A 14,994-nucleotide genomic window follows, 5' to 3' on the forward strand; every position below is an offset into this window, starting at 1 on the left:
GAAACTTTATGGACAAAGTATGAAAGGGCACCTTTGCAAGCTGTGGCATCTGCATCATCGGCCCCTCAAAGTCTCGTAGGGATGGAGCACTTAAAGATGAGCAAATTTGTTATGGCTTTGGAGCCTCGTCTTCGCTCAAAAAGTAATGAGTAAGGATCCAACAAAATACATGGAGGCACTTTGCATTGCAACCAAGAAAGAAGCTTCCCTAAAGATTGAATCCTCTTTTGTGTCTTCAACAACTTCAACTTCCAAGGTGGAGGTAATGGGCACTCCTCAGGTACCAAAGTCCTTTGAGTTAGATCATAATATCTCCCAATTGATGGTAGAGTTTACTTATTTGAAATTGCATTTGGTTAATGCACGACAACCTAGAGCACCAAAGAGTGAAGATAGGCCTCGAGATAAGAGTGTGGTCACTTGCTATGAATGTAATGAAAAAGGTCACTATCGCCCCGACTGTCCTAAATTGAGAAAGAAAGAAGAAAAACAAGTATCCTTGTTAGAAGCTTCTTCATGGGATGAGGATGTTGAGATATCGAGCTCCACTCACGATATGCCAGGGTGAAGGTTGTGTATTTATGTCACCGACTTGTTAGCTGGAGATGCGGTTGGTACACTGCCCACAAATAATAGCTAGATGACAGCTATCCTTATCTACTCTAGTTTGTGGCTCAGTTAGTATGCCACCTTAGTTAGTTGAGTTTGGTTTGAGACCCACATATGGGGTTCTTCTATTTTCTTTGTACTAGAGTTCTTTTGGCTTTCACAACTAAGAAGAGGAAAACTATTTTCAGCCTCCACCTTCGTGTGTATTCCCCCATTGTGCATGTGAGAAAGCTGCAAGTGAGACTCCTTCCCTCTCTCCCACAATCTTCACATGGTATCAGAGCCTTGTTCGTGGTAAGGAGCTCAAGAAAGCAAACCAAGTGTGCAGTGTCTTGGTAAAAGGACCAGTGTTGCTTTCCTTTTTCGAGTTTGGGAGCAAATCTCTGCAGGTAGCACAGCCAGAAGTGCAAGAGTGCACTGTCTCAGATTGAGACGCCCTTCACGGTGTGGCGAGAGCGCAGTATATGCTGCACTCTCGATTCGAGGTCATTTTGGGGCCCGTTTTGGAGACGGAAGTTCTCCGCAGGCACTCAAAAAAAGGCCCTGTTTTTGCTGTGCGACCACTGTTCTACGGGTCGGTGAAAAGTTGCCGCAGAAATTGCATCGTATGCCTTTGTGTAGAGATATTGGGAGTTGCAGATTCATGCTTGTTGCCTGTTGATGCAAAATCGTCACTAGGAAGTGACTGTGTGGTGAAATACCACTTTCGTCAGTTTTGCAGTTCTGCCCGTGTGAGGCAAAAGCTGTGATTTTTGTAGTGACAGAATATTTTGCAGTGTTCTGTAATGGCATCTAATTCACTTTCACAGATTGTCACTGAAAAGCTTGACAAGAACAACTTCCAGGCATGGAAGTTTAGTGGAAAAGGCTATTAGGAGTTCATTACAGGAAATGAAGAAGAACCTGTTCTTCCTAATGTTCCCAGTCAACAGAAAATGCAGGCATTTAAAGGATGGCATGAGAGAGCCAGGAAAGTTATGTACTGGCTGTCTATCAGTATTTCAGACTCCATGATTGTGCATATTCAGGATGCAAATATGCCAAAGGAGGCATGGGATACTTTGGCAAAAATGTATAGCACAAATACGCAAGCCAGGAAAATGCAACTCAAACAGGAGTTGCACAATGTGCAGAGAGAAAATTTGAGCATAAATGACTACCACATGAAAGTGAAGAAAATTGCAGATGCACTTGCTTCCATTGGGTCGCCAGTGGATGATGACGATTTGGTCTCTGTGACCTTGAATGGTCTAGGAAAGGATTATGCACAGTTCCGGACATCCATTGCCGTCCGTGAAAAATTTCCTGATTTTGAGGAGTTGATTGCTCTTCTAATTTCCGTAGAGCAGAGAAATGGTGGTGCATCTTCTTCAGCAGGAACTTCAAAAGAAACTATCTTCTACTCAAATGCTAGCAGAGGTAGAGGCAGAGGTAGAGGAGGCCGATCTGCAGGTCGTGGTAGAAATTAGAATATGCAGCAAACGCAAGAAAACCAGTCCTATGCAAGGGGACGTGGTAACTCTAGAGGCAGGGGGAGCCAAAGAGGCCTTGGTGGATGGCAGAGAGGCCAAAATGCAAACAGCAATGTTGAATGCTACTATTGTGGCAAAATGGGTCATATGGCTAAAGATTGCTACAAAAAGCAGAATGACATTATGAATGGAAAATTGCAGCAAGGCAATTATGCATCCTCTAGTAGACAGGGTGATGACAGAAATGAGCATTTGTTTATGGTGCAGCATATGACAAATTCTGTAACAAGTGCTGAAGAAAGCAATGATGTGTGGTATGTTGATTCAGGTGCGTCAAACCACATGATAGGTCACGCTGAATGGATGCAGGATGCAAGAAAAATGGAAAAACCAGGATTTGTGGAGACTGGTGATGATACTGCACATCCTATTGTGCAGATTGGCAAAATTCCTTTGTCTATGTAGGATGGGAAAAAGAAATACTTGTCTGATGTATTTCATGTTCCGAACATCACCAAAAACTTGGTTTCTGTTGGTCAGATGGTTGAGCAGGGCTTGCAGGTCAGATTTAATCCTCATGGATGCTTTGTTGAGGATATGAAAAATAATGGTCGCTTGATAGCAAAAGGAAAGAAGAAGGGCAGGATGTTTACATTGGATGCGGACATGCCAAAATTGAGTGCAGCAATGTTTGCACATGGGACCGATGTAGTTGCAGATATTGATATCTGGCACAAACGCATTGGTCATGTTAATATACAGCGACTTAAATCAATGCAAGCCCAAAATATTGTTGCAGGATTGCCTAAATTCAAGGTTGCAGGAATGCACAAGGTTTGTGAAGCCTGTCAATTTGGGAAACAGGCAAGGAAACCTTTTCCTAGGCATGTTCAAGAGAGTAAAAAGCCATTGGAATTAATCCACTCTGATGTGTGGACTACAAAAGCTACATCTATTGGAGGCTGTCACTATTTTGTCACATTTATTGATGACTTCAACAGAAAACTGTGGGTGTATTTTATGAAAAAGAAAAGTGAAGTGTTTGGGCACTTCAAAGCTTTCAAAGCCATAGTTGAAAAAGAAACAGGCCTGCAAATAAAATGCCTAAGGTCAGATGGAGGGGGAGAGTACCTCTCAAATGAGTTTGCAAGGTTCTTGCAGGAGCATGGTATAAAGCAGCAATATTCATGCAGTCATACCCCACAGCAAAATGGAATTGCAGAAAGAAAAAATAGGCATATTGGAGAAGTATCTCGGGCTATGCTAAATGAAAAAGATCTACCATACTATTATTGGGCTGAAGCAGTTGCTACAGCAGTCTATATAATGAACAGGACTCCCATCATGGAGTCCGAAATACTGATAGACAGCCAGTACATAACTTTCCTGGCTTTCTCATGCCATCCTTTGAATGCCTGCATTTCTTGTTGACTGGGAACATTAGGAAGAACAGGTTCTTCTTCATTTCCTGTAATGAATTCCCAATAGCCTTTTCCCATCAAGAAATTCGTCATTCTAAACTTCCATGCCTGGAAGTTGTTCTTGTCAAGCTTTTCAGTGACAATCTGTGAAAGAGAATCAGATGCCATTACAGAACACTGCAAAATATTCTGTCACTGCAAAAAACACAGCTTTTGCCTCACACGGGCAGAACTGCAAAACTGACGAAAGTGGTATTTCACCACACAGTCACTTCCTAGTGACGATTTTGCATCAACAGGCAACAGGCATGAATCTGCAACTCCCAATATCTCTGCACACAGGTATACGATGCAATTTCTGCGGCACCTTTCCACCGACTAGCCGCGCAGTGGTTGCACAGCAAAAAACAGGGCCTTTTTCTGAGTGCCTACGAAGCCGCCTTCAAAACGGGCCCCGAAATGGCCTCAAATCAGAAAAATAACGTCACTCAGGGCTTCGCCCTGCTGACCCGCAGCATATACTGCGCTCTCGCCACACCGCGAAGGGCGTCTCAATCTGAAATAGTGCACTCCTGCACTTCTGGCTGTGCTACCTGCAGAGATTTGCTCCCAAACTCGAAATAGGAAAGCAACACTGGTCCTCTTACCAGGACACCACGAACTTGGCTTGCTTTCTTGAGCTCCTTACCACGAACAAGGCTCTGATACCATGTGAAGATTGTGGGAGAGAGGGAAGGAGTCTCACTTGCGACTTTCTCACATGCACAATAGGGGGAATACACACAAAGGTGGAGGCTGAAAACAGTTTTCCTCTTCTTAGTTGTGAAAGCCAAAAGAACTCTAGTACAAAGAAATAGAAGAACCCTATATGTGGGTCTCAAAACCAAACTCAACTAACTAAGGTGGCATACTAACTGAGCCACAAACTAGAGTAGATAAGGATAGCTGTCATCCAGCTATTATTCGTGGGCGGTGTACCAACCGCATCTCTAGCTAACAAGTCGGTGACATAAATGCACAACAGTCACCCTGGCATATCGCGAATGGAGCTCGATATCTCAACAACATATGGTATAGGAATGTATTAAAGTAGCCACCCTAAGATGTGGACTACATGATGTGAAGATGTGGATTGAGGATATCCACAAGGAGAGATGTGGATGAGAGGATCCCACAAGTGTTGGCTATTCAAAGGGCACTCTCTATATCAGAGGCCTATCATGTATTGTTGAGAACACACATTGCAAGAGATATAGATTTGCTATCTCCCTCTCATGTCTTATTCAGTGTGCTTTGAGCCTCCTTAGTTCTTCTACTCATCCTGTGTGCACTAGGCTAGTATGATCCGCACTTTGTCATGGTATCAGAGCCTAGGTTAGCTAAGTCTAGTTATAGGGACTGAAAAGGCTTGCTCACTACATTGTTGCCCATGTGAGTATGGTAGATAAGAGTAGCCATGTGTGCGGCTATATAGGCTGCCACACGGGCTGCGTGCCAGACCAATCCTTGAGTGCCAAGTTGCAAGTTGTGGCCCACATCAAGGGAACATCCACTTTCCCCTTTTCCCTTTGCCCCTCCCCTATTAGCCTTCTCTTTATCAATCCTGCCCCCCCTCAACCATTGATGGTCCCCCTCTTACGTTTTTTAGTTCTTAGCTTAGCATCTCTACTTTTATCATAGCCCGTTCTTGGTTTCTTGGCACTTGAGGCAAGCCAAATGAGAATATATCAGGGTGTATTTGCTATTGATGACTAGAATGTGTTTTGTGACTTTATGACTCTCTCCTCCCTGATACAAATTAAAAGTTTAGCAAGAATTTCAGGTAACTATTTCATGTATTGACCGCAATCACCAACCAGTTCACAAAGTCTTTTAGAGAGCATAACATGCATGACCTCCTCAAACTAACAATCCTGGCATTTCGCAATACGTAGGCTATCATGTGGACTTGTTGGCTACCTATGTGTGTTGTATGGGCCCGGTTGCAAGTTGTGGGAAAGAATGTTGTGACACATAAAAGAGTCCAAGTCAGCAGATCCAATCGTAACTGTTGTAGATTTGCCAGTACTTCTTGATGTCCTTGCTTCCCATGATAGTCCTTGTACTTCCCACTTGGCAGTCCTCAGTTCTACTTTATTTTTCTCTAAGGAAAGCGTCAAATTCTATTGTCGTTTCCAAAGTTCACATTGGCTATCCCACTCAAGGTCTACTTTTGCAATTCATGAAGCAAAAGATGTTTGCAGTCACTCAACACATGGAGTTCAATGACAGCAAATGGAAATGGAGCCAACAATGTAGTATGCAGGAAAGAATATGTCCATGAGAAGTAGAGGTGAGAGACCATTGTTTTTAAAAAACTGCACATATCATACCTGTGGCTCTCGAGGATTAGTTTTGATAGAGTCCTTGCAACCTTGACGTCGCTTAGTGGCAATAAAAGGTTGCACATTCAATGCTTGCAACCCTAAATCATCAATCGACGCCCCTACACTCCCATAGTTGCTTGGCATTGTGTCAAGATTGCCATCCTGTACCATTGTACTTTCTTTGCCTTGTGCCATCATCCAAGGAGTGAGGAGCGATGCCCAATAGTGTGAGGAGGAGAATGCATCAAAAGCAAAAGCGAAGGGAGGTCATGACACTGAATAAAGAAAAGGGGAAGATTGTGATTGTGTGAAGGAAGAGGAGAGCAGGAGGAGCTTGCAAAGAAATGTGGTGAGAGAGCCTTTGATGAGGAGCTTGCAAAGCACCATGGTGAGAGGAAAAAGCTAGAGTCGAGATAAGAGAAGGAGAGATGTAAGAGGAGAAGAATGAACGGTGGTGGTGCGCAATATTCAAGGTGTGAGATGTGAATGTCACCTCGCCGGTTCATCCCGCCATCCCCAGCCAGTGTTTATTAATAGGAAAACCACATCCAAATTCACGCGGGTGCCCCAGCCAACATTTATTAATAGAAAACTCTGTCCAAATTTGCACGGGTGACGTGGACCATCCGATTCCCCGTTTTTCACTCCTTTGTCGATCAGCATAAACACCCTTGTCACCACTTGGTCGCGAGGGCTATGCAAAACGATATACAGGATAATCAACATGGGCTTAAAATGCAGCTCGCTCTCTCCCTCTTCACACACACAAATTTTTTAATGAAAATCCTCTTCACACACACACATTGACATGGTAGACCAATAAATGATTACTATGTATTTTTTTGGAACCCACGTTAAATCATAGTTAGCTACAAGTGACGTAGTTAATGATTTTAAAGAACAAAGTACTCATAAACCAAATTTGTGTTTACTTTTTTTTGTTACCATAAGATATATTAGATTCTCCTTATTTGATTTATCATAAAATGGGTCACATTACGTAAAAATGTATTATATGTTATAGAATGATTTGATGAAGAAAATATTACCACATTTCCAGTTTTTCCAATGTTTTGGTGTGGAACAATAAACAAGTTGCAAATTTAAGTAATAGCAATGTTTGGACGTTTCACAAGAAGATAATTGACATATTATGGTACATTTTAGATTTTTATAGTATGGGATAGTGAACATCCAAAGATCTTCCTAAATATTTCAATTAGAATGACTTATCATAACTGCAAATCTTATCTTGAACCCATTGACTCATGAAGTCAAACACACAAAACTGATGTCAATTGCAATCAAAGCAAGAAGAATCTTGTGGAAATTATATTCTATAGTGTTTCTTTGTCTAGGTTACATTATTTACAACCTTGCACATGGTGAGAGACTTTAGCATAAAAGTATGTGGGGCCACATCGAACATAGTGAAGGTTCTTGTTAACGTGGGATCCTCAAGATAAAGAGATGAAGGCAAGACCAAGGTCAACAAGAAGTAGGGTAAGACCATAGAGACTGGTAGAGAGAGCCTTGTGTGTTTTGCCTTATGTTGCATATAAGTCTCTTGTAATCTTGCATTTTGAGAGAGAGATATGCATGTACTTGGGGCAAGTTGTCTATGTATGAAAGTAACATTGCCAATAAGTGTAGCATGTATTTTGAAGCTTATTCACATGCTTCTTTTTCTTGTATTGCTTGCATTCCGTGCTATTGAAGGAGTCTATGTGAAAGGCTACTTGGGTTATGCCAATATTAGGATGTGCTCTTCTATCAATCTCTCTCTGTTTCACATAAACACAATGGATGAGAGTGCTCTCAACGGAAGCAAGAACGGAAGAAGGAGAGGGAGAGAGAGAGACAGAGACAGAGAGCCACAAGTTTTGGTGGGTGCAGAACCACCCTAATCTTCTTTTTCATTCATTTATATATGTGTTTGAGTATTGTACATAACTGGGGTAAAGGCACAATGACCTTTAACCCCCACAACCTCCCACTTAAAGGGCAATGTGCCTTTAAGAGAGAACAACCAGTGAGCATACTATCCAATGCCCATCAATACACGACAATACTCAAACTGCTGACTAGGAAGACTCTTCGTTAACATATCTGCAGGGTTATCATCTGTATGAACCTTGACAAGCTCTATGCGCTTGTCCTCAAGTACCTCCCTGATGAAATGGTACCTAACCTCAATGTGTTTGGTCTTTGCATGAAAGACCGGATTTCGTGCTAGCTGAATAGCACTCATGGAATCACTATGCAATGTCGGTACACCTTTATGAATCCCCAAATCTCCCACTAGCCAATCAAGCCATATAGCCTCCTTGCAACCCTCTGTGGCTGCAACATACTCAGCCTCTGTGGTAGACAAAGAAACACACTTCTGTGCGCGAGACATCCATGACACTGCACCACCTACAAAGGTGAACACATAACCAGAAGTGGATCTTCTACTATCCACATGCCCTGCATAGTCTGAATTTGTGTACCCAAGTACACGCATGTCTCCTTTACCAAAGCGGATGCACATCTCCTTGGTACCCTTCATGTACCTCATGATGTACTTAACTGCCTCCCAATGCCTCTTTCCTGGATTAGCCATATATCGACTAACAACTCCCACTGCAAATGCAATGTCTGGTCTAGTAGCTATCATAGCATACATAAGACTCCCAACTGTTGATGCATAAGGAACCTTGGCCATCATGGCCCTCTCCTCATCTGATTTGGGACTATCTGTATGACTCAGTTTCACATATGGAGGCAATGGAGTACTCACTGCCTTCCCCCCCTCCATATTGAAACGCTGCAATACTTTTGTAACATACTCTTTTTGTGAAAGCCAAAGGAGTTTCCTACTCCGATCACGCGTGATGCGCATACCAAGAATATGACCTGCAAATCCCAAATCCTTCATATCAAAGGCCTCATGCAACTTGGCCTTTAATGCATCTAGCTCATAAGTATTCTTGCTAGCCAATAGCATATCATCCACATATAGTGCTAGGATTATCAGGCTACTATCCTTAGCCCTTTTAGTGTAGAGGCAGTGATCAATTTCACTCCTTCTAAAACCCTGGGACTGAATGAAAGCATAAAACTTCTGATACCATTCTCTAGGCGCTTGCTTAAGACCATAGAGACTCTTCTTCAGCTTGCAAACTAAATGCTCTTTGCCCTTTTCTTCAAAGCCTTCCGGCTGCACCATGTAAATTTCCTCATGCAAATCCCCATGCAAGAAAGCTGTCTTGACATCCATCTGCATAAGCTCCATATCCTCGGATGCCACTAGTCCAAGCATGCATCTAAGTGTGGTCATCTTCACAACCGGAGAGAATATCTCATCAAAGTCCACACCCTTCTCTTGCTTGAACCCTTTCGCAACCAAACGGGCCTTGTATCTAGGCATATCATCACGTGTGACCTTCATTTTGTAGACCCATTTACATGGCAAGGCTTTCTTTCCATGTGGCAAAGAAACCAAGTCCCAAGTCTTATTCTTCATAAGTGAACTCATCTCTGATTGCATAGCATACTCCCACTTGCGTTGATCCTCACGCATCATAGCCTCTCTATAGCAAGAAGGCTCCCCGCAATCAGTAAGCATCACATAGTCTACCCCTGGAACAAACCTATCAGGCGGTCTAGACACTCTAGATGATCTTCTCAAGAGCATTTCAGCTTGCTGTCCCACTTGCATATCAGCCACATTTGGCTCATCATTTCCACCAATAGATGATCCATCATCTACCCTTGATTGTATACCTGTGGGAGTACTTGGTGGTACCATTTCTTGCACATTTAGCATGGACAGCTTGCTGTCTATCAACATATGCGGGTGGATTCACATCCTGGAAAGTGATTCTCCTCATTTCCACATCCCTCATGGGTGCCTTATGCATCTTCTTCTCATTGAAGACCACATCATGGCTGCGTATGATCTTCTTTGCTTCTGGATCCCAGAGACGATAGCCCATCTCTCCACTTTCACCAAAACCCAGAAAGATGCATTTCCTAGACTTAGGATCTAGCTTCTTTCGAAGCTCTTTTGGCACATGTGCATATGCCTCACACCCAAATATACGCAAATGAGAGTAAGAGGGCTTCTTGCCACTCCATGCCTCTTCAGGAATACCACCATCCAAACTCTTACTAGGTGATCTATTGATCACATGCACTGCAGTCTTCATTGCCTCAGCCCAAAAACCACCAGAAAGACTTGCATTGGAAAGCATGCATTGCAACATTTCTTGAATGGTACGGTTCATCTTTTCTGCAACTGGATTTTGCTCTGGAGTATGAGGGGATGTGAGCTCCCTCCTAATCCCACGTGTATCACAGAAATGCTGAAAGTCATGAGAGAGATACTCTCCACCATTGTCAGTCCGTAGGCATTTAAGCATTCTTCCTGACTGATTCTCAACCAAGGCCAGCCATTTCTGAAATACCTGGAACACATCACTCTTCCGAGCTATAGCATAAGCCCACACTTTCCTAGTTGCATCATCAATGAATGTCACATAGTATTCAGCCCCGCCTAATGACTGTGTAGGCATGGGACCGCATACATCTGAATGCACCAAATTAAGCTTTTCAAACTCTTTCTTTCCCCTTCTTTTATGGGCTGATTTAGTCTGCTTCCCATAGAGACAATGCTCACAAAATTCAAAATCAAAGAAACTCAAATGCGGTACATAACCCAAACGGCATAAGAGTTTCATTCCATTCTGGCTCATGTGCCCCAACCAGCAATGCCATAAAGAAGTGCTTGGCTGCTCGGTTATTGCAACAACATGATCAAATACCCCTGATACATGTAAGGGATACAAAGTCCCACACTTGGCACCCCTGGCCAAAAGCATAGATCCCTTCTAAATTTTCCAACTCTGAAAGCCAAAAGTGGTGTGAAAACCAGCATCATCTAGCTGACCCACTGAAATAAGACTCTTGGTCAGCTTAGGCACATGTCTCCATATCCTCTGATGCCACTAGTCTAAGCATGCATCTAAGTGTGGTCATGTTCACAACCGGAGAGAATATCACATGTTTCAAAACAAATGCAGACCCATTTGCAAAAGAAAACTTTATGTCACCTGCTCCCACTATGTCACATGCATAGTCATTTCCAAGATGCACACAACCTGTCTTTCCACTGTCATAAGTGGAGAACCATTCCCTATGGGGAGTAACATGGAATGAAGCACCAGAATCCAAAATCCAATCCTGGGAATATGCATCATCTGAAGTGGTAAGCAACTCTGCAGATAAACTAGACATGAAGAGGACGTCATTGTCACTATCATGTGTGACTACATTGATCTCCTCGATCTTCACTTTTCCTTTGTCCTCCCTTGGACTCTCTTCCTTTTGGTTTGCACCCCAATTTGCATTCTTTTTCTTATCCTTTTGCTCTCTTTTCAGCTTGTAGCAATCCTTTTTCACATGGCCCTTCTTGCCACAGTGGTAACACTCAATGTTCCATGCCCTGGATTTGCTACGAGACTTCCCTCTTTCTTGGGACTTCCCCCTGAACTGTGATCTACTGCCCCTTTGCACATTTAAGGTTGCATCCTGCTTGTTGCCATCCATAGACTTCCGTCTAATCTCCTCGGCCAACAAGCTACCCACAACATCATCAAATTTCAGTACTCCACCAGGTGCAGAGTTACTGATAGCTGTACGGAAGGTATCCCATGAGGATGGCAATGAACATAAGAGAAATATTGCCTTAGCCTCCACATCAAAATTCATTTTCTGAGCCTGAAGCTGGCTGAAAATAATATTGAATTCATTCAAGTGAGAAGCAATGGAGACCCCTTCCTTCATCTACAACTCAAACAATCTCTTCATGAGGTAAACTTTATTAGAGGCAGTTTCCTTCTCATAAGTGGCACACAGTTTCTTCCACAAATCTTCCGTAGTCTGCTCATTTACTACTGTGAAATAAACTGACTCTGCAAGATGAAGTCTAATAGTAGACTTTGCTAATGCATCCAACTCATTCCAATCATCCTCAGACATATTTGCAGGCTTAGCTTCAATCCCTGCCAAGGGTTTAATCTGCTTCTTTTGAATAAGCACATCCCTTATTTGTTCTTTCCACAAAGAAAAGTTTGTCCCATCAAACTTTTTAATGCTGAAAAACTCCTTTTCAGACATGGAAGACGATGCCATGATGCAAATGAAACAAAATCCCAAATGCTAGTGCCTGCAAGAGAGAATCACACCAAATACCAGGTGCACCCAAATGTGTATGCCATAATAGAGTGAAATATCACCAAAACTCAAAGCTCAAAGCATCAAAAAATGCATCTGACTCATGTGCATATACTATGCATCCATATGAGCAAATCTGGCCCAAAAGAAAATGCCAATTGCAATGGTAATCCAAAATGCCAATAAGTGCCAAATGACTCAAGCATAAACACCGTCCACTAGCATATGCATCAATAATATCTCATCCAAGAGAGCATAGCACTATCAGTGCATCACTTGCAATGTGTCAAAGCTGTCCCTCAGCATAAAATAGCATCCATGTGCAAAGCGTCCATAAAAAATAGCATCCCACAAGGCAATTTGGGCCTATCAGCGCATCCAACAAGGACCGCAATACGTCCAAATGGCCTATAAATCATCCACTGCAACCCAATGCATACCACGAATGAGCACACACTGCTCAAAATGCAACCAGAGTGATCTGCATAAGGTATGCTCAAGAAATCATAGTCCCACGGTAATGACCGCTACTAAAAATAAAACCTGAGATGCCTCAAAACATGGGCGCCATTGCATAATCGGACTCAGCAAGAAAATCTGCAAATATCTCTCTCCTGCCAGAACTCCAAAATCCCAACCGATGAGTGAGAAATGGGAGTCAACACTTATCCACTGCCATGTGGCATAAATCTAAGGTTTCAAAACCTTAGAATGAAAAATGCATAACAGAGAGACGAAATCGAATACACAAAGATCTATAACTCTGAAAATCCTCCACCGAATTGTGCAAGAACTGACAAGTAGGGGTTTTTGGGCGTCCGGAACGCAATGGGACAGACGGTTTTGGAAACCATGGTCTCAATCACTGGGTCCAATACACGGACTGAAAAACGTTTTTGGAAACAGAGCTGTTTGTAAACTCCACCGGAGTGCGAATGGTGAGTAACATAGAAGTTTTAGGACCTCCTGAGTCCACCGGAACTGACAGATCTGCAAATGGTTGCTCCAAACTTGAGTTCCAACACCCAGGCAAAAAACGCAGAAACTGACACAGTGAGTCAGAAATCCAATGAAATGATCCCAGATTCAAGAATGAAGGTGTTTCCAGGCTCTTAAAGTAATGTGGACACCAAAAGCAAGCAATAGTTGCCTCTACAAGTCAATACGGAGTCTCTGTCATCGAACGGAACAGGGAAAAGCTCAAAAAACGACTTTTTCTTTGAAAACACTTAACAGGCTCTCAAAACCACTTCGCAAAGCCAAAGTGACTTTTCCAAAGGTTTCTCCAAGGTCTCTGCACACTCGGATGCAAGTAAAGTCGCCCACAAAGCTTCCCACAGAGCTTCTCCTTCCTCCCACAGAGCTGCTGAGCTTCAAGCATTCACGCACGCTCAGCTAGATCACCCGGGCTCTGATACCAGTTGAGAGTGCTCTCAACGGAAGCAAGAACGGAAGAAGGAGAGGGAGAGAGAGAGAGAGAGACAAAGAGCCACAAGTTTTGGTGGGTGCAGAACCACCCTAATCTTCTTTTTCATTTATTTATATATGTGTTTGAGTATTGTACATAACTGGGGTAAAGGCACAATGACCTTTAACCCCCACAATGGAATGGTTTGGAGCTCTCTTATTTGCAATATGTATTTACATTGTTTGGAATTAGTGTTAAATCTATAATGATCTAGTAAGCAAGGTAGACGAAATAATTTGATTGGGTAGCCGGTTAACCCCTCAAGGCATTTTGCTATATCTCACTTGGAGCATGCACACATTGCAATAGAATTCTTTTGTTGCTTCACCTCTAGGTAACAAAAGTTCCCCTGAAGTTGCCTATCTTCAAATCGTATTTGCTATGAAGACATACTCGCTCAACTTTATTTTTGTTTTGTATTTGTTTTGGCCCATGAAGGCTGCATGGATTATATTACTTTATGCATAGGTGAATCTTTTAAGCCTATGTCTAAAAGGGGTGCACATTATATGTGACATTCAAGAAGGGATTTTGGACCCATAATGTTGTGTTCCACACACGTGAGCTCCACCACTAAGTTATAGAGTAGTATAGTTACTCTAAAGACAAATATAATATTATAAATGGTCCCTCCTCCCCCTCCCCCTTTTGCATGTCCCTTTCTCCTTAATGCCCCCTTCATATGTGTTCCCTCTCCCCCCTCCCCAATCTCACGTAGATTCCTCTTTAAAGCCCCCTACCCTCCATTATTCTTCAATTGAAACCCCTCCCCTCCCCCTTTATCCCTTAGTTTAATCATGGCCTTGCCCTCTTCCTCTTCACCCCTCTTCTTTTCTCCACAACTAATTAATAGGAAATTTTCCCATTTTTCAATGTCAAGGGCGACATACTAGGTCCATAGGCTATTGTGAGTCTCATTCCTTCCCATGCAAGTTCGTTTTCAAGGACCTTAGGTGAGTAATTGAACACATTGGTAGGATCAAAAGGTAGGGTTTGAAGTAAGGAAGCTCAGAGAGATGAAAGAACCATCAACATTTGGGAATTGAGTGGGATATTAGGCGATGTAGGGCCATGATTGAGAAAAAGGAAATCCACTAAAAGAGGGAATTTGTGCAATCCTTAGATTAAAGCGAAGCTGCCAATATGAGTTCTTTCATCCCACTCAAGGACAACTAGAGACTTCTAGTGAAATCGTCCATTATAAGAGTGCATCGAGTGGTGATGGAGGGCTCAAGATTCTCGAATCAACATCCATCATGACATAGAATAATTGGCTAGAAAACCATGGGGCTATATCTACAAGAACCCACAAGCATTGGCCGGATGATGTTAAATTCAAAGCACCTTTACTACTCATTCAACATTGGATCAAGCTTTAAGTTTTTCACATTCTTTCCACTAAGTTATGCATGATCTTTTGGCCATTTTCACCTAGAAGC

The sequence above is a fragment of the Dipteris shenzhenensis genome, chromosome 7 (genome assembly GCF_047967505.1).
Source record: "Dipteris shenzhenensis isolate YYH24624 ecotype China chromosome 7, Dip_SZ_1.0, whole genome shotgun sequence".
NCBI classification, from domain to species: Eukaryota; Viridiplantae; Streptophyta; class Polypodiopsida; order Gleicheniales; family Dipteridaceae; genus Dipteris; species Dipteris shenzhenensis.